The following is a 20,159-nucleotide window of genomic DNA, read 5'->3' as shown; positions in this document are numbered from 1 at the left end:
GAGCACAGAATAGATTTTTGTGTGCTCAAATTTAATTATTCCTTGCATGATAATATATTGTCTACAAAATATAATTCATATGCTTGCAAAAAAAAACAAAAAAAACAACTGTGTACAAATTATCCCATTGTGCGCCTTTAATTTGAGACACAAATATAATTCCATATATCAAATGTGATACAATGAGAATGTGGGATGCATATATTTACATCATAAGACATACATCACTCATTCCTTAACTCTTCCCTGTGCTCTGCATAGCAAATCAAGACAGTATAATACACAGCAGTGAGTATTTTTTTTTTTTTTAGGGGTGAGGATGAGATCTGTTCCTGAGCTGAAGACAGCTGGATGGAGGGAAACACACTGACTGGGCCTCATAGTGCTTTCAGGTACCTCCTCCTTTGCTTCCCTAACTTTCCTGTTCTTCTCTCCTTATGGGAAAATATTCCCTGCTTGTGTTTCATCTCTCCTTCTACATAGAAACTGTATGAGCTGTCTGTCTATACCTATGGGGAGTCTTGCGTGGAATGCCCCAAGCCTGAGTGTCAGCAGGTGGTCTTGAATTGGAGCTGCATCAATCTTTGGACTTCGGAGACTGAGTTGATGTAAGACTGCTAAAGCAACTGTCTGACAATCCATATCTCTGCCTCTCAGCTCCTTTATTACTTATTTATTTATTTTTTATCAGAACTGACTACCGGAGGGCTTTTATCTCGATTCTCAACCAACCGTGCATCATAAGCAATTTTCAATATTTGGAGTATATTTTATCTCAGCCAAGGGAAACCATGGCACATGCATAACAAAGTCTTCATGCACAGTGTAATTCAATAAAGTCCAGAAAAAGCCTAGGGCACTTTTATCAATGCGTCCTGATAAAGGCATGTTCAAAGCTGCTGGGTGCCATGGAAACAGAGATGTTGAGAGACACTTTGCTTTTCTCCTGGTGATCTTGGGTTTGGTCCATATTTCATATTTAATTCCCTTAAAATGTCCCTTCAATAATGCAGGCTGAAACCATTTCAAGGGTAGAATTAATTTGACTGCACCAATCAACAAACTCTACAGTACAATACACAGTGAAACACACACTCACACACAGATCAGTCTTATTGTGGCTTGTATTATGTCCATTTAATGTTTGGATTAGAATCCAAAGTGACCATAGTTCTTTCTGGTTGGAGGCAGGAGATTTAAACTATATTACCTAAAGGCAGTGCTTCCCAAGATGGAATAACAAAATATATATAATATTGGATACTTTAACCACTTCCAGGTTCTTTGGTTTGAACTGCTCTCAACTGATGCCAACACTAAGGCCATAACCTGTGGTAAGGGGTCACAAATAGACACTGCTATATTTAAGACTTCTTTAGCTAATAAGGTTGGGTACCACTACCTTAAAGCAAGACTATGTAACTATCGCTAATCAATGGCCTATGTGTCCACAAGGGATAATTACAGTATAATGGCACACTGAAAATTCTGTTGAGTAATTTGCTTAGAAAATGCCCCTGAGCAACCCCAAACTCAACCATGTCTCCTAGAAATTATGTTTTTAGTAGTAATATGTTTTCCCTGTTAAGGTTTTTTAAGGTCATAGAGGAAAGACTTGTTGCAGGACGTTTGGGTGGATGGAGGGTGTACAGAGACGGGGGTTCACATCCTGAGTCCAAAATGTGTTAGGCAACAGAACGACTTGTTGGTTAAGGTTAGTGAAAGATGGCACCACTTAAATGTTAATAAAAACATGTGTTTTGTGTGTGTCAAGTCAATGCAAACTTTTTCTGTATTAAACCAAGACCATGATCTTTCCTTAACCTTGACCAAGAGCTGCCAGTGCCTAATGCTATGAATGGATATTATATTGTAAGAGTGGATATTTTGGTGGAAAACAAATGGAATATGTTGTCAGTGAACACTTTTACATTCAATATCAACATTTTGCAAATTGCGAGAAATGCTAAAATGCTAGGTGGGTCGATAGATTTGAGACAAACAGGCCAGGATGGGTTGACCAGTAATAAGTAGACTTGACAAGTGATTAGACGTGCTCCCGAACCTAAGTTAACTTCATTAATTTATACATCTGCATGGTCAAACAGGACAAAAGTGGCTTTACATGTTTGTAGTGTGTTCTAAGTTGTGAACAAAGGAGACAAGGACTGTACATTCATAACTCCTATGCAACCTTTTCATTTTAAATTCTATAGTTCAGTATTTCAACACATCTTACTTTGTTCAGGAGGTTTGAGCTGTGAAAATGAATGTCCATCTGTTTAAATGACGTGTTTTTTTTAGCAGGAACATTGAAAATATCATTGATGGTATTTACAGTTCATGCAAAAGATCTCAACCAATGAGAGAACAATATAAACATCAGCCAGTTCCCTTTTTTGTGAATCCAACATTCAGAACAACTCTACAACATTAATAACAGAGCTTTAAAGCGAAATTGTCTGTATAGTAATATCTATCAGATATACTTGTGGCAGAAAGGGGATGAGGGGATAGAGCAGTACAGCCCTTTGCATCTCGGAAGTACAGGGAAGGGGAGTGGTTCAGGGGAGGGAGAGGAGATAAATAAGACACACCTGTGAGCTGGGGGAAGGGGGGAAAACTGACAATGCAGCATGGAGGAGAGCTGAGAGGAGTGAGAGTGAAAGGGAAGAAGGAAATCAGTAAACTTAAGCTAGTTTCTGGACATCCACCTAACCTCAAAAAGCGAAAATTGTGAGCTATATAAAAAGACAGTAGAAATAGTAAAAGAAAACCAGCTGGGTGAACCACCACGGTGAACAATCCTGGTCTGAAGGAGGAGTGCTGATCCCCAGAGCATGTCTGGAGGAAAGTTTGCCTGTCTTCCCTGGGATATGCTTGGAAGCTGTTCCCTGACTGGGTTGGATCTGCTGAGACAGAAGCTAAGAGCTAAGTCTTCCTGCCTGTAACTCTCCAGGCTTCTCCTACTCTCTCCTCTTTAACCCTCAACCCCCCCCTAACCAAATTGAACATACTCAACTGCCTTCCACCTGCTCCCTGCCTCTTAGACAACCCCCCCCCCCCCCCCCCCCCATACATACATACATACATACATACATACATACATACATACACACACACACACACACACATACTTTCCCCAATGCAACTGAACTGAACTGAATTGAACTGAATGTAACTGAACTGAACTGCATTTAAGCCCTTCACCCTGATTAACACACTCACTCACCACACTCTCTGTAACATAAAGGAACTGAATTTATTCATTTGATTTCTGTTTCTTCTATATAGTTTATAGTTTGGTTTAATATATGCCCCTGTGTTGAGTTGTGTGACAGATTTTGAGTTACTTATTGTATTTCAATGCTTGGTTTGTCTTGCTTATGAGTTGGTTTTAATAACATTTGTTAATGAGGATGCTTTGGGTCAATGGTGTTTTTTCCCCTTTGGTCATTTTTTTGTAGCAAGGGTTGTAGGCTAACTGGGATTATCTTGCCAAGTTACTTGTGTATACTTGTTCCTTAACAAGCGACAGGGTTCGTTATTCTCCTGTCTGGCGCCCAACAATTTGCATTTTAAGTAACTATTTCAGTACCCTACATGCTATAATCATCTTAGCAGGCTGGAAATATATTTGGCAGCTAACCGATAATGTTGCAGTTACTTCTGGTCAGAGTGACCTGGTACAGTAAGCTGGTCACTCTGAAGACACCTCAAAACCTCTTCTTGAGATAGCAGCTATCTTTGATGATGTGTATAGTGAAACACTGTTTAATACCTTTATTGCTTTGTGTTGCTAAATCATCTTTATAATGGACATTATTTATGCCAGCCTGTTGACCAAAGTACTTGATATCTGAAATTCAGTTTTCTCTTTCTGTGACCTAGTTGGTATTTCTGTCTTGTGGGACACTGCGGAGTTCTGATAGGACACAGATCCATTACTGTAGTGGAAATGTGTCTCTACCTGCAAGTCACTTTTTTTTAATCTCATACACTGCAGTGCTTAGCAGAGCCCTCACAATATTCTGGTAATTATTTTAAATATTATTGGAACTTAATTCTTGGTGGTGCAGAGTTCACAGCCAAGTCTAATAGTGAAAACTGGAAACTACTTTTACTTTTAATGTCTAACATAAAGCACTTTGAATTGCCTTGTTGTTGAAAGGTACTATGCAAATAAACTTGCCTTGCTTCAACTTGTAATGCAGCAGTGGAACAGTTTTCTGAGTTAGAAGATGTGTGTCTAAAAATGTCTAGCTGAAGCTAGCAACTTTACTGCCTTCTCCTCTCATTCATAAAAATTCAGTTTTGCTCTCTTTAGATTATATTAAATTTTGTCTCTTATAATATCATATTTCATTTTTAGCTTACACAATTTGGTCCATATTTCATCCTTATATTCATTTGACCATGATCTTTGTAACAGCATTTTCTCATTATGTTGATAACAAACATAATCCAGGCAGCATGTGCTTTGGCAAATTAGTAGTAAACAGGGTGTGATTTGTGAAAAAATCAGAGGGACGATGTTTTGTTTTCATTAATGCAAAAAAATCAGAACCACAGTGGGTCTATATAGACTATGAAGCCTATCAGGCTATTTCTTGCAGCTGTTACAGTAACACTTACAAAATAATTACAAACTTAAATAAACAATTACGAAACTTGACCTTGACCACTGCATTTGCAGGAATATTTTTATCCATTAAAAATAAGTTAATTCATCAAGTAGTGTGATATTTTCACTCTTAGCGATGTGATGTCATTTTCACACCCTGTTCTTTCCTCATGTGGACACATAGGAGATATGATCATATACAACAAAACAAAAGGTTAAATGCTTATTTAACATGCCAGAATGAAATCCCCCAATGCTCCTTTCAGTACTGTCACGCCACTTGGCCAGATGTGCCAATACACTTATTGTCATTCTTGTAAACCACTGCTTAATTCAACTCTATGCGCAGCAAACTTCCTGTTGAATAGAAAATAATCACAACCTGCAATAGCACAACGTGCTGTCATAAAAATAAATAGGCTACAGTACATACCTACTTGTCAGACTAAGAAAACAGTCTGCTTTGATGACGGACTTCTGTCTTCTTTTTATGCTTTCCTGTGGAGGGGTCATCCTCAGCGTGTTGCCCCTCTTTTACCAACATCTCTGCTAATCTCCGAGCAGGGAAGGAGGCGACCCCCTGGTCCACTTACTGCATCATCACGTAGCCTAGACGCCGTGTCATCTCTATTGGTACATGAGTGCTGACAGTGAAAGTCTATTTCTGATTTTATTGTTATTTGCACTAATGACTGTTCTCACGTTGCAGCGCTTTACTTAGACACAGCCTATATTTATTTTAGATATCTTATATGGTCTATGGGTGAAGCAACATAAATCATGTGGGGGATGAATTTTTTTCCCATCGGGGATGAAAATAACTCTGCAGAGGCAGAGATATATAGACCAAATGGGGGTAAATCCCCACCATACCCCCCAGCAAATCGTAAATGTAGTTTCTAGGAGACAGGGTGCCCAACTCAACCTTCACAGTAACCCCATGTACACTGACACTCCCACCACCCTCACAGTTCTGAGAGAACGTTGCCTTGTGTTTACTTGCAATGAGCAAGTTCTTATGATTTATCGTCTGACTGAGTCTGAGGGCAAAAGTGTTGATAGCGGTTCTTTGTTTTTTTGAACTTATTTTTTTGTTTCAAGTTTTTGGTACAGCACAAACAACAGAAACAAATAAAACAATAATAAAACCTACATCTTCGTCTTTGTCTGACATCATGATCCCATATGCACACCTGCACCATCTTGGCCCATTATCACAATACTCATTACAGTCCGAATCATCACAGTACTCATATAGATCATATTATCACAGTACTCATTACAGATCATATAATCAAAGTACTCATTACAGACCATATTATCAAGATATTCCTTTCAGTTTCTCTGTTGATAGCTGTTCTGAAGGGCCAGACTTGAAGGCGGGGTGAAAAGTCTGCCATCTGAGAGTGGGACAACACAAGATAATGGTTCAGATAGGGATAACAGAGGTATTCATAGTGTTGCACATGCAAAAAGTGGCAGAAATAGTTGTGTGAAGAATGGAAAAAATGGGTTATAGTAAAAGTGAAGGTCCATTCCAAGTCTTACTTAATTACAATTACAGGTAAGAGTTATTACAAGTACTATCATCAAAATGTAATCAAAAGTAAAAAGTACTAATGCAAAAAAATGAGTGTTCTATTAACACATACTAATACTTGATTGGTCGAACCGATGTATCAATGTGTAAGTAGAAGTTTGTCGAGGTGGGGCTTATCTTAACTACTTCATACATTTTTTGTGTAGTTTAGTTATATTTATAAAAGTAAATCATATTTTATATGCTGATCATCAAATCCTATTTTACAGCTCTTCAGCTGTCAAACAAATGTAGTTGAGTAGAAAAGTACAATATTTCCCCCCAAGTTCACTACATAAGAGGAAAAAGAGCAAAGCAGTAAGTATGAGCATCTAAAAATTGTACTTTAGTAAAGTGTTGAGTAAGTGCTGAAGGTAAGCATCTACAGCCCTGAAATTATTATTCAGTCAAGTATTTCTTCCTTCTCAAATCACTGCTTATCACTGTCACAGACAAATGAAAATTATTACAATTCAAGTAGTGCTGCTTCAGTAAAAGGCTGCATAGATCTGGAATCTTCTAGGGAAAATTGATCACTGAGTTGAAACATTCTCAAGGGCTTTTCTCTCTGATTTAATTTTTTAAGCATCCCCATTAATTATGAATCGTCAACAGACTTCTCCAAAAGCCTGTTCTGTCTAAGGGAATGCTGATGTTTTGATCAATTTTGCAATTAAAATACTTGCAAATAGATTTATCACAATAAAGACCATCATGCAAAATATTTGAGAAGTGCTGACTGTTACCCTCTTAGCCTGGCCGTGCTAGCTATAAATACTATTGATCGCCCCACTAAAGCTTACCAACAGAATTAACACAATTAATCACAGTTGAGTTATTTTTAAGTTTCATTTCAAATTCCATTAATAAGTAAATATGTAATGACCTCCAAAAACTCCATCCATTGTCTCATTATTCCATTGCTACAAAAAACACACTTTTTTTTTCTTCACTGTCTCAGGACTCATTTACTGTGTATTTTTATTCATTTTAAGGGAAGAGTCACACTTCAGATGCAAAAGTAGTTCAAATTTACATGTGCTTTTAATTAAGGCTAGAGTAAGCTTTTGCAAGGAAAACGCTCAAAAAGTCATGCACTGTATCATCCAGCATCATGGCTTTCTACTCTTATTAAATAACTACTCTTATAAAAGTAAAATAACTTGTAGAATGTAAGAAACTACAACAAAACATAAGTATATTTTTTGAAGATTCTGCATTTAATTGTGAGCAATTCATTTTGGAAACTGTGAATGTCACTTCATTAATTTTGTTTATTAATCAATACATTACATTACATCACACTTATGCTGGCAAGCAACAGGAAACTGACAATTCAGCAACCACACATAACACAGTCACATCTGAAGTTAGTGTTTGAAATGTATGAGAGGAAACATGTGCCATATGTTTACTACTTGTCAACATCTTCACAAACAGGAGCTTGCCCTTAAGGGGAACTCCACTGATTTCACACATCAGCGTGTTTCCAGGTATTGTGGAGTAAAAATTAGAATAATGCCTTTTGTGTCTCCAGAGGGAGCTGTGTGAAATCTGATAAATTGCCTCAAATGATGTCACTTTGAGTCAGAGTCAGTTGGAGCTGAAAACTAAAAGTTTGAAAATGAAAAAAAATCATCTGGGGGTGAAGAGTTAGAAAGAAGTGATGTTACCAGACCTCTGTAGCCGCTGCTCATCTCTGCTGGAGGCTAGCAGCTCCAGGCTACATTAGCCGCTACTAGCATAACACACTACAATCTCAGACTGAACTGTTTTAGGTTTGAGTTGCATTGTGGGTAACGTGGGTGTGAATGGTCATCTGGCTGTATTAGTTAGCCCTGCTGGTGACCCCACCTCACACATTATCAGCTGGCATCAACTCCAACCCCTGTGACTGCGCAAAGATAAGTGGTTACAGAGAATGGATGGATAAAGTTTTTTGTGACCTTAAAGCTACCTTTTAACACATCAAACAGGTCTAGCTTAAGTAACTTGCTAGACAGTTTGCTAAACATATAGTATGTGCAGACAGGACTGCAGGGAACAAGGGAAACAGCATGAGAACAGGATACAGCCAACACCACAAACCCTCAGGATAAATTCAGGCAAAAAAAAAATGGCTTGAAGCATAGACTGATTGGTACAGAGGCTACGTTCTTGTTGTAAAGGTCTTGATTATGAAATGGGTTGCAGCTGGTGGGGCTCTGCTCTGACTCCAGCACACCTGTCTCCACTCACACAATCACACACAAAGGGAGAGAGAGCTACTGGGGAAGTGGCAACAGGTAGGGAGACACAGGACTGAGGCAGGAATCGTGAGATATCATTTCCTAACCTTAGCCAAGTAGTTCTCATGCCTAAACCTAACCACACCTTAACCACAGCAGAGATCAGCAAACAGTCATAAGAATCACTTAATCACTTTTGTCATTTATTTCAGAGGAATTGTTGCCTAAAAGGAAGCAAATTTGGTCACCTTAATATTCAGTGTCACACTGAGTTGCTGGAGTTGCAACAGTCATTAAATACGTTCTGCTTCTCCATGGCATACAGGTCAACCAATCTTCCCTCAAAAATACAGTTGGAATGAACAGCTCTCAGGTATAGTTTATTGAAAGGTGGGTTTATACTTTGACTAAAGTGCACTCTGTCCACCACTGCTGAAAAATTAACCTTCTCTAAAAGATTTACGCATTTCACTTGTTTGTGTGAGTCCCTCATCCAATCCAGATTCCTGTCAGAGCCATTTGAACTGCCAGAAAAGCAGCTGCCGTGTTGACATGCTCTTTTCAAGCTTAACAAATTGACAAAGATTTATAAACAACACAAGCCGTCATATCTCACCACCAATTTGACTTCTGCTTGAATAAAACATCGGACCACACACAAAACTCTCAAGTCCCCACTCTTTTTTTTTTTTTTTGCATACTTCTCTGTACCCAAAGCAATTTTTCAGTTCATGGTCCAATTTTGTAGTCAGTGGAGTGTGGCAGAGGCATGGACTAACATCAACACAAGATTGTGGAATGCATAACAGGCTTTGTTACAGTTCAAAGCTGTTTATGCCAATCTGTGTCTTGACAGAAATGGAGAGGAAGGGCCTCAAGGCTACCAAGGGATAGATGTCAGTAAATAGAGCGTGATGTTTGTTTTCTGCTAGCTTTAACCTTTTTTTGCCATTCACCAGGTAAAACAATTAAAAGGCTAATTTCTATTTCCCACATTGACCGTGCAAAAGGTGATAGCGGTTGGTTAGAATGAGTAGTAGTAAAAGATGTAAAGTCTTGGAAATCTTGGAAAAAGGACATGAAACACTCAACTGCAGAATTGTACGTTTCTGCATTCGATTGTGCTACAAAGACATACAGTAGGAAATGTGACAGTCATGTGGAAAATCATCCAAAATGTTGCTTTGCATGACAAACTGAGCTTACAAAATCCTGTCAGAGATATTTCTGTAGCATAAAAAGAGCTGAATTACCCACAAAACAACTGATTCCAGGCTATTGTCTTTCTTTGTTAAATTTTAAGGAATACATTTTTTTGCTTGTTTGACTCTTTCAAGCTGCTTCAGTCAACATTTTATATTTATAATGAATCAAATAACTATGTATTATATGAAAGGGCTTGCTTTGTAATGACAACCTCACAGAGAATTATCATCTGACTATGCAGTTCCCTTTTGCTCTATGGAGCTTTTTAGCCTCTTCTAGCTCATTTTTTTGGTTTTATAGCCAGCAAACTCCTCTCGTCAACCTCTTTTCCGGCAGCAGGCAGCTGTTTTCAGCGTGAAAGCCCTGATAAACCAACTGCACACTACCTGACCAGCACCAAACAGCAGACAGACACAGTTAGCAACTAGCTGGTGAACATAGTGGTGCATTTAGCAGCTAAAGAGACAGATATGTTTCTCAGGAGTTGGTTTAGACCAAAACAGAGTGAAAAGGAGAGTTAATATTGGACTTAGATTTGCTGGGTGACTAGAATCTCAAAATTAATGTGTAAATAGTCAACAACTTTATAAGATTTTAACAGTCAGTGTTGGGTTTTAAGCTGGTCCGCTGCCCCCAAGTGGCCAAAGAGAATATGAGGTCAAGAAGTCTCAGATGTACTGTTGAAAAGACTCATTTTTCTGTTCATACATACACTCTGTGCTTCTCATAACGCTGCTGGTAATTCAAGTTGGTTCATATGCTTATCATATACCATCATGCTAGGCTACTGCTGCTCCTGTAATATTGTAAAAATCTCATTCCTTACTTTTTGTGCAATTGAAAGTCTCCATATTAAAATCTGATCTGGCTAATACTGTCCTGTGTGAGCCGTGTTAGCTCAGGGCTTAGCACTGTGGTCGTATAACCACAAGCTTCTGGGTTTGATCCCAGTGACAGGTAACTTTAATCTTGGTGGACAAAGATGATCCTGACAACAGGGTTTTGTCAAGACTATCTGGCCCACAAAGACAATCACATTTACACATTGTGTTGTTGATCATATGACCATCACTTAGTATACCTCATGATACTGTTTTTTCCTTCTTGGTTTTTTTTTTACAAACATCAATTTCCATCTCAAGTGTTAACTCACTCAATACAGCACACACCTTGTTGATGGAGCACTCTGTGAGCAATCACTCCTTCTTTTCCTCCAGTGAATGCAGCTTTAATAGCGTCGATATGCACTCTGAGCACCAGCAGCAGCCGCCAACTCCCACATGCATTATCATCAGGATATGAATTTTTTTAGTTACTTTATAACAGCATTTTGCCAAACATTCCAATCAATCAAAACACTTTTTTGGGCAATTAATACATTATTATGCAGTTTAACAATTTGACATTATGTAACATAATGAACTGAATCACCTTTTGTGTAAAAACTATCTGAATGATGCTGTGAGCAGTTTGTCGCACCGCAGCTTTATGCCATTCCTACAGCAGCTACATACACACTGATCTCTCTGTAGCTATGCAACAGCTGACATGATATGCTCTACTCTCATCACAGTGGTTTGATCTCATGGAGTGTTATTAACCAGTGTGTATCTCTTTGTAGTCAGTGTTCACATTAGTAATGTTTTAATGATTGTTCAAATCCTAAAAATAGAATATCTTGAAGGCAGCTCCACTAATCATCAACAAAAGTGTACTTCGTTCACAGACACACACACACACTCTCCATCAATGAGAATATTTAAGTTGTTCATTGTTAAGTAGGGCCGTATGTAGAGGCTGCTCATAGTTTTCCAACAAGTGTGAGAAGCAACCAGAAAATCTAAAAATCTACTCAGCAGAATAGAGTAAAAACTATATTTTCCAAACCACTGCAAAACCTATAAACTTGTTCATAATTTTGTTTTTGCCCTTCCTCAAATCCCCTGCAGTAATCAGGGTAGATACACTGGACAAGCAGCCCAGGACACATTTGATGGACTGTGACTCACAGCATCAATCCAAAAGAGCATGCAAATTGTCATAAAATCCAACAGCACACAGCATTGAAACTTGCTTGGAACTGATATAAGAAATATGTTTTGGCTCAGTCTGTATGAAATGATGCAGCTAGCAGCTATGGACAACTACAGAATCAAGTTTCATGTTGATGCTGCCCCACAGGCTTTCAACATACAGTATATTCAACATGTTTTCACTTTATACTATGATACTGTGTCCTCTGAGTATCTTGGAGAAATGTTTCCATAATGAATTCTGTATGTGTGTAATGTATCTATTTCTTTTCTCACATGGAAACCAACAGGGGGATCGAGGTTAGAAAACAGAGCTGATCCAATCCTCTACTGAACATCTTTTCTATAGTGTACACTGCTTTATTTTCTCGGACTATTTGCCTACAGTGCTGCTTTCTCCAACAGCATTTCCATAACTGTTGGGGATTTCTTGTATCTTGGTTTTCTAAGGCATTATACCTTGACCAGAGTTTTTTCAGTTCACTAAAAGAACTGAAGGCTCCAAATTAAATGCAATAAAAATACATATAACTTCATTCATATTGAAGTTCTGACAGGGGAAGGAGCCAACAACTGCAATCCTTCCACTTAATCTATTAAAACATGAAGTTAGCTGAGCCTATACTGAGCATATGTAATTGCATCCCTCCGAGGCTGTTTGTGCGCTTCTGGGACTACAAAAGGGGGCAACACCGATTCATAATTGGAAACTTGGGTTATAGGGCTATATGGTGCCTCTCGCCGCGTAGCGTTCTGCTGACTCAGCACCATCTGAAGTGCTCGGTGACATGACCAATTTGCAAAGTCAGTAGACCGAGGAATTATTTTGGCCTTAATCTCTCATAAGGCCATGCCAAGCTCGTGCGAGAGGAATAGATGGAGAAAAAAAAACAACATAATAAAAGAGAATTGTGCGGGAAAGAGCAGTGTGTTTGACAGGGAGGTAATTATACAGGGCACAGATGACACCAGTAATCAGCTTGTTAACACAGAGGGATTTAAAATGGCCCGCATTTGACTACGATAACAGGCCTTTTGACATTTTTAAAACGATGATTTGCTGGTGTGACAGAATGAGAAAGGTGATATCAGCAGTTCCTTGTCAATGTGTGAAAGTTCATACACCCTTACAGTAGTTTGCATCCTTACTGTAGAGCTCCTGCACGCATATATTGTACAAGCTGATGTATATTCAAAGCCTGCAGGCGGTTTTCGCAGAGACAACGGCAACAGTAAAGCTACTGCCTTCAAACAACAAATGAATCATTCAGATGCATCAGAAACTCCGCTGCTCTGTATGCGCGCTGGAACTCAGAGCTGAGAGAAGCTTAAATATTACAGCTCTGGTTTTTCCAAGCACCGCCTGACCAGTGAAGACGCGAGGCCTCTTCCTCTGCATCTGCTGTTTAGCCGGATGAACATTCAAAGATTAATAGCAACCACAGCCTGAGACGGTTACATCAACAAGCCGTAGACAAGTTAGAAAGCTGTGGACATCTTAATATGACTCCCTACTACAAACATATGCAAATGAATTTTCAAATCGTGATGCCTCAGTGCTGCAGAGTTATGCATGGAACGGGAAGGATTGGAACAGCCGCCTTCTATTTTCTTTCTTTTTTCTGCTTCTGCAAAGAGCTATTAAATTGCTGTCATTGGTGTAAATGGGTTGATGCACTGCTGAACTCTCCTTGTAATGTGTTTATGGGCTTTATATAAGAGTCTTGCTATAATGGCATCAAAGATTTTTTCCTTCCGTACTGACAGACTTAACACCACCGCAACTCAAAAACATGTCCTCCTATCAGCAGTCCATTCCAGGCACACCGAATGTAAAGAATGAAGCAATTCTCTCCCCACAAAGGTCCTGCGCTCCACACATGTAGAAATATATTATTAAAAATGAAATCGAGTTTATTTTCCGCATACTGTAACAAAGTCCTTCTATAACACCCCACGGTGAACACGTGTTGTTCTGAGCTTTCATGTTCTGCGCATGGTGTGCTGTGTGTGTCGGCTTCTCCTGCACGCTCACAGCCTTTGATTTTAATTGAATAAAGGATTTTTTTGAAGTTACATGTGTTATTGTGTGCAGAGGTAGTGCTTTTATAAGCTGGCTCTGCAGTGCTCGTAAATATTAGTTGTTGAGGTGGTTCCCAGTAGAAACAGTGTTTGGTAAATTATCAAATTAAAGCAATTAAGATGGAGCTGGTGGTTCAGAGTGATATGGCACACAGAAAAATGACTGTATAAATTATATCATAAACTTGCTGAGCTGTGAAATGTCTTTTTTAAACAGAAATTCTAAAGAGAGGCACCACGCAGTTAAAAGTTCTACTCGTAAAGTTTTAACATAATCATTACCACAGTCGTTTTGAGGCAAACCATGAATAAATGAGGCTGTTGCAAAGAAAACTGGCAGCCTTTACCAGACATCTCTAGTCTATACAAGAGGAGGGGTCTGCCTGTAGGGCTCCTCTGTGGGGATGCTTCTGGTGCAGGCTCTGCTCTCAGGGAAGCTCCACTGTCTTGACAGGAAATAACACGTTGGGGTTTTATTTGACATTAAAAAGAAGATAACATGTATTTGCCGTGACAGTAGCTCTGTGGTCTTTTTTTTCCTCACAGAGAATGTATCGTCTTGTGTGTTTTGTAATATTTTGGTGGCATTTCCTGTCCTGACAGTGGAGCTGCCCTGAGAGCAGAGCCTGCACCTGAAGCGTCCCCACAGAGGAGTCCTGCAGGCAGACTTGTCTTGTACACAACTGATTTCAGACAGATATGAGGGATAATAATAATAATACATTTCATTTGTACTGCACTTTTCATTCACAGTGAAACTTTAAGTGCTATAGTATTGATAACATACAACATAAAGAAAATAATAAGAGTTAAGATGAAAAAGACACCTCAGACATCTGTGTCACGCCATCATAACTTTCATAGTTGTAAGATAATACTGCAATTTTTTCCTGTCACTGTATGTTACATTTATACATTTTGTCAGTAATACCTTCACTTTTTTAGTTTCTGTCCATAAGAGTTATGGTACGTTCCCTCAATCAGTAAATTATTATTTATTTGATTATCATTTAACTTTTGTCATTTGCTTCTGTCCTCCAAACTAAATGATAAAACATGTTTGTCATTGCCTTCCAGAATAACAATGATTCATATGAATGTTTTCTAATCCGTTTTGGTTAAGGTTTAGTTGGGTTTAGGTAGGCAAAGTTGGGAAACCATTGTGATCAAGAGTAAAAGAAGAACCACATGTTGATGGTTAGGGAAATACTGTGGTCATGAAGAAAGAATTGACCAAAACATGACATGAAGAGCAGCCTTCCCTGTCATGAGTGTTTTCTAATCTGACACCACGATCTGCAGGACAAGATTGTCAGTTTCCACCAAAAATGACCAATACGACAAGTACAAAATAATTCATATGAGCATTTTCTGATCTGCCACTAGTTTAGGCTCAAAAACTACTTGGGTGAAGGTTTGGAAAAGATTACAGTCATGGCTGATAGAAACTGTTGACTGTTGGAATGAAACAGGAAATGAACAGCAGTCTTCCGTGTCCAAGTCACACACTTTGTTGACCCACCATTCCACCCCAACCTCTTCCCTGTGAGATTATTAACAGTTAATATCATGCTACTTTTATTCCTGACAGACAACAGTCATTTTTAATATGCACACACGTTTCTTTTGCACAGTCTTTTATGGTTAAGTGTTGTTAGACACTTGATATCAGTCAGTATTAGTGCATTGCAAGTATATTGGTATCATCTGATGGTATAATCTGATAAGTGTCAAGAAATATTAAAGATATGTTTGAGGTAATTTAGAAACAGTGTCCCTATTACATAGAGAGCACTGACAAGATTATTTTTCAACTGTAAAATGACTCAATATCTCAATCAAAAGTCTTTAACCCTTTCATGCATGAATTATGACAACCTCAGTTAGGATTGCTCCTTTAGGCATGAAAAAAAATATTTGAACTTAATTTTTTTTTTTAAACATGCATTTTTCAAGGAGTTTTTCACATGTCCACTCAGGTGGACAGCATGAGTCTGAGTTTTCAACTGAAGGAATATGTATTTAACAAACCAATGAATAAAATTATATAATATTTGAAAACTATAAAATAATATATATTTTCAAAGCTGTTAAACTAATGAATTAACATATTTTAACATATTCTAATACTGTTCAATGCAATGCAAAAACGTTGAACCTTGTTCCTGACTCCTCAGCCTCTCCCCTCTGTCTTACTGCATTTATTAGCACATGAGCTACACATGACTTGAAATGCAGAAGATCCTTCTTTTCTAATCCAGACATTCATTTGAGGTGCCAGGCATTCCCTCAGCTCCCTCAGTATCCTTAGCCCCCTAAAACTGCAAGTTACATTCTAATAAGATAAAATCAATCGATTTACAGCCAAAAAAGTTACTGCAGATGAAGTATTTTCAAGAACAACAAAGTTGCAGTAATAGTATAATTGTAATTGAAATATAGTCAGCGATGCATGATGTCCAACATAGTGGACAGATGATTAATCATCATTTTTTCTGTCCAATGTGGTGACCACTATGCATGAAAGGGTTAAAAAATCAGTGATTACGGCCAATATATCATTACCAGACTTTAAAAATCACAAATATTGGTGGAGAGTGGGGTAAGATGAGCCAGCGGGCAAGTTGACCCACCCCCAATATCTAGGTGACTGTGCACATGTTTTGTCATGTGACGATAAATTGCACCCATCATGTCTATCTCGCTGTGATGGGGAGAAGCACATGAGAAGTGATATTTTTTTTACACAGAAAACAGGTTTTTTTTTGCCAGTCAAAGTACATTTTCTTCATGTCACATATAATGACATTCTTGCTAACATAGAAAAATGATCATGCCAAGAACCTACAGAGAAAAAACAACTGGGGCTCAACACCCCTTGGAGAGATGGAGAGATAGAGAGAGCAGCCAATGAGCAGCCAAGAAAAATCTCATTTGTTTTATGTCGGACAGCTCAATAAAAGAATGTCATTTTTGTCAGAAAATAAAAGTAGATGCAGATTTTTGCCATCTGGTTCTATCTCAGACGTTCCCTGTGAGCAGGTATTTTTGAGCCAAAGAATGAGCAGGGAGGGATCAATACAGCCCTTCCATGGAGAACCATACAGAGCTGGAGCCTACAGGTGGATGCTAAAGTTCTGCTGGGCTGTGAGATATATAGACAGAAGCTGCAGTGGCGGCAAATGAGCCGTGAGTTTTAAATTGACCAGCCAGCTGATGATGGCAGTGCACAAGCTCAGCTGAATTGGGAACTGATCCAGAACGCGGCCCCACTTTAGGTGCTTTGAATAAAATTAGAACAATTATGCAATTTGTTTTCGAAAATTAATTTGGATCGACTAACAATGGACAGTCCAAGACCTTAGAGAGAACAGCATGGCAGACACAGTGCAACAGGCCAGGCGAAGCAGAAACACTGGCTCAGTTTTGCCATGTAGGTCTTTTTTTATGTTCTTCATCCACTGGAAAGACATAGATTCTGTTTGACAGTATATAAATACAGTATAACGTATGTAAATTTACAATGTTGTTGGCTATCTAGTGTTACTGTGTAGCATGCAATGACATGAATGTGAATTTTAATGTGAAATGTGCTGATTAGAAAGAGAATTCTGCTGTTTCTGGTTTGTGTCATTTATTAACTAGTGATGCATTCATAGTTCAGTTCATATTTCAGTAGCTATTTTAACTATTGCTGCTGGTTTAGCTGTGTCACTTGAAGGGATACAAATTTGGCAATATGTTTGTAATATGTAAGTAATGAGAGTAGCTGGTTATGTGCCATTTAGTGGTTGGCTCAGGAGCGATTCATTAAAGAAGTGATAAGTGTGCAGATTTACACATACTGTACAGTTACAGTGATGTATATCATAGTTTTGGCTTTGTGTTCCAGTACACTAGATTTCAAATGACTTTGAGGTTAAGGAACTTTCAGCTTTAAGGGTATTTAAGGGTGATTACATCTGTTGGGAGAACAGGGTTTTTTGTCTTTAGCCTCCAGTTTTGGGACAGTTATCCTAAACAATCCAGGATCTTTAGGTGCAGACTGCAAGTTACTAGGTTAGTCATCTGGTCACAAGACCAGACTGAAGACACAAATCCCCTGAAACAGTCTAAAAGTCAAATTAAATGTGAATGACTTTATTTCCATTTTTAAAACTGTCTCCTAAAATTGGACGATCGATAAAAATAGCTACAGTTCTTATACTGTTCATCTGATGTGAATGTAAACATCCTTGATTTAAAACTGGAAGTCACCACTTTAACCTCATAGTTTGTTTTTAGTTTTTTTGTTTTTTTTTAGGACAACGCTCTAATATATTATAAAAACAACATATCAGACTCTGTTGTGGAGAGACAGATAAAGTCCTGGATTTATTTCCATTGTTGTCCCTGATGTTTTCACAGTCCATCAGCCATTTAACAAGGCGGAGACAGACATTCATTGTCTGATACAAAGACATATTATAAAATAAGCACTAAACACAGATAAGGATTTGACATGTCCTTAATTTAAGGAGGAAACGTATTTCATTCCATGGCCCCAGAATACAGAAAAGAACCATCACCCATCTTAGACTTGAATCTATAATGATTTGGCTCTGGTGTTAGGACTATGACCATCATCCACCTTCTTGAAGTTATTTAAAAAGTAGCCGGGAGCACTTGTTTGTAATATCCTAAAAAACATATTTGAATATGACATGCTCTGTCTGCACCTGCCAGTGAAGTTATAATTAACAGAACATTGTGAGACTACTGAGTCTCCCCTTATCTTGATATCCAGCCCAGAGTCCTCAGTCGAGACCTTCTGGTCTAATGTAGACTTACTTATTTGTTTAACAAGCAACTCTTAGTACAAGGCCCACTTACCTACCACTGACTCCTGGTTGATGACCTTTAACCTCAGTGAGTGGTTTTAGCCTACTGTTCACAGACTAATGTTGTTTGTTTCTGGTGACCATTCAGGCTTGTGTCCAGGGTTCTTCTTCTTGTTTCACTGATGTTGTGTTGATCACAGTTGCGTGTGATGTTACACTATCATTGTGTAATCTTAAATCTACTGTGCTGAAATACAGTCTTGCTATTAGCTTTTTTTCAAGTAACTTATCATCTACTATATGGTCTAGCACTCAGTTATTCAGTAAGTGCTTGTGAGCTAATATTACTTACTTCCCAATTTGTTCATTGTAAATTCTCAGGACTTTATGTAGCTTGTTGTGAAGTGTTGCCACAACTTTTCCTGACTTGGAGATCATACTTGCCTAAGAGCCCCAACTCCCCCAAAAAACAAAAGGAAAAAAAAAAATTAGAAAAAAAAGAAAAGACCAGAAAAAAACAAGCTCAGTCCATTCCGGCTCTTGCTGTGGAATTTGTTTTCTCTTGTCAGGCAGTTGTGGCTGTCACAGTGATGAGTGGGGCTGAAGCGCTGAGCGCCTGTATCACTCTGACTGAAAACACAGAGATAGAGCGAGAGAGGAAGAGCAATGAAGGGCGAGGGGGAGAGAGGAAGCAGGCAAAGGAGAGGGGACAGGAGAGGGAAGAAGAATATCAACAACAAAAAACGAAAAACTGAATGACAAAGGTGGAAGGAGGAGAGTGACAGTAGCAGTGCTGCAGACGGAGTCTGAGTAGCAGGTTGGCACTCAGCGTGAGTCTGAATGTGTAACCACACACAGTCTTCATCAGACTGACATAGGAACTGCTCTACAGCACAACAAGCATTTCCTTCCAACACACCATATCTACTGCGCAGCCTGTCAACTCATGGCACATGTCAGATTGACTGCATTTAGCTGTAAACACTTTCAGCTAAAAGACTGGAAGTGGCATCAGCAGACAGTCCTTTAAGTTCCTGAAGCACTTGTTTAGAGTATTTTGTTTCAGGGATGTTGCACGTAGATGTTTGGATGTTTCTGATAGAGGTTCTGTTGTTGCTGCAGAAGCTACTGCATGCAAATTGTTGGAGACAGTCTTCTTGTTTGCTCAGATCACACTGCTGTTTGCAGTCAGAGTCAATCTGCAGCCACTTGGTGGCTGTGTTGAAGTTTGGAACAAGAACAAGATGAGTAAATGTTATCTAATGACTCAAAATCAGCTACTTTCTCGAGGGTAACACAAAAAATCATTTTACACAATGTTTCCAGTTGTTAAGAACATAAGTGTTTGTTTTGTGGATGTGGGGAGGTTTGGGTATATGTTTATTTTTTTGCTCGTTATAGCAGGATTTCTCAAAAACTTCCGAAAGAGATTTCAAATTTGATGGAAAGTTATTTCATAGGCAAAGTACTAAATGATTCATTAGCGATGTGGATAGCACCATGTGTACATTTACAATTACTTTGTTTTCTCATTACTCCTGAACTGTGAGACTCAAAGGCAAGTTGTTGTTCTTTGGTTCTGTTTTG

General features: G+C 38.6%; 1 long non-coding RNA gene across 1 annotated transcript; it reads left to right on the top strand.

Moving 5' to 3' along the window:
• The first annotated feature begins 308 nt into the window (after positions 1 to 308).
• On the top strand, positions 309 to 838 carry LOC121886492. Its single transcript, XR_006092756.1, has 3 exons — positions 309 to 392; positions 484 to 608; positions 692 to 838. It is a non-coding gene; the product is annotated as an uncharacterized LOC121886492 (long non-coding RNA).
• Positions 839 to 20,159: the final 19,321 nt, after the last annotated feature.

The sequence above is a fragment of the Thunnus maccoyii genome, chromosome 20 (genome assembly GCF_910596095.1).
Source record: "Thunnus maccoyii chromosome 20, fThuMac1.1, whole genome shotgun sequence".
In the NCBI taxonomy this organism is placed as follows: Eukaryota; Metazoa; Chordata; class Actinopteri; order Scombriformes; family Scombridae; genus Thunnus; species Thunnus maccoyii.
This window is presented reverse-complemented; position numbering and strand designations above follow the sequence as displayed.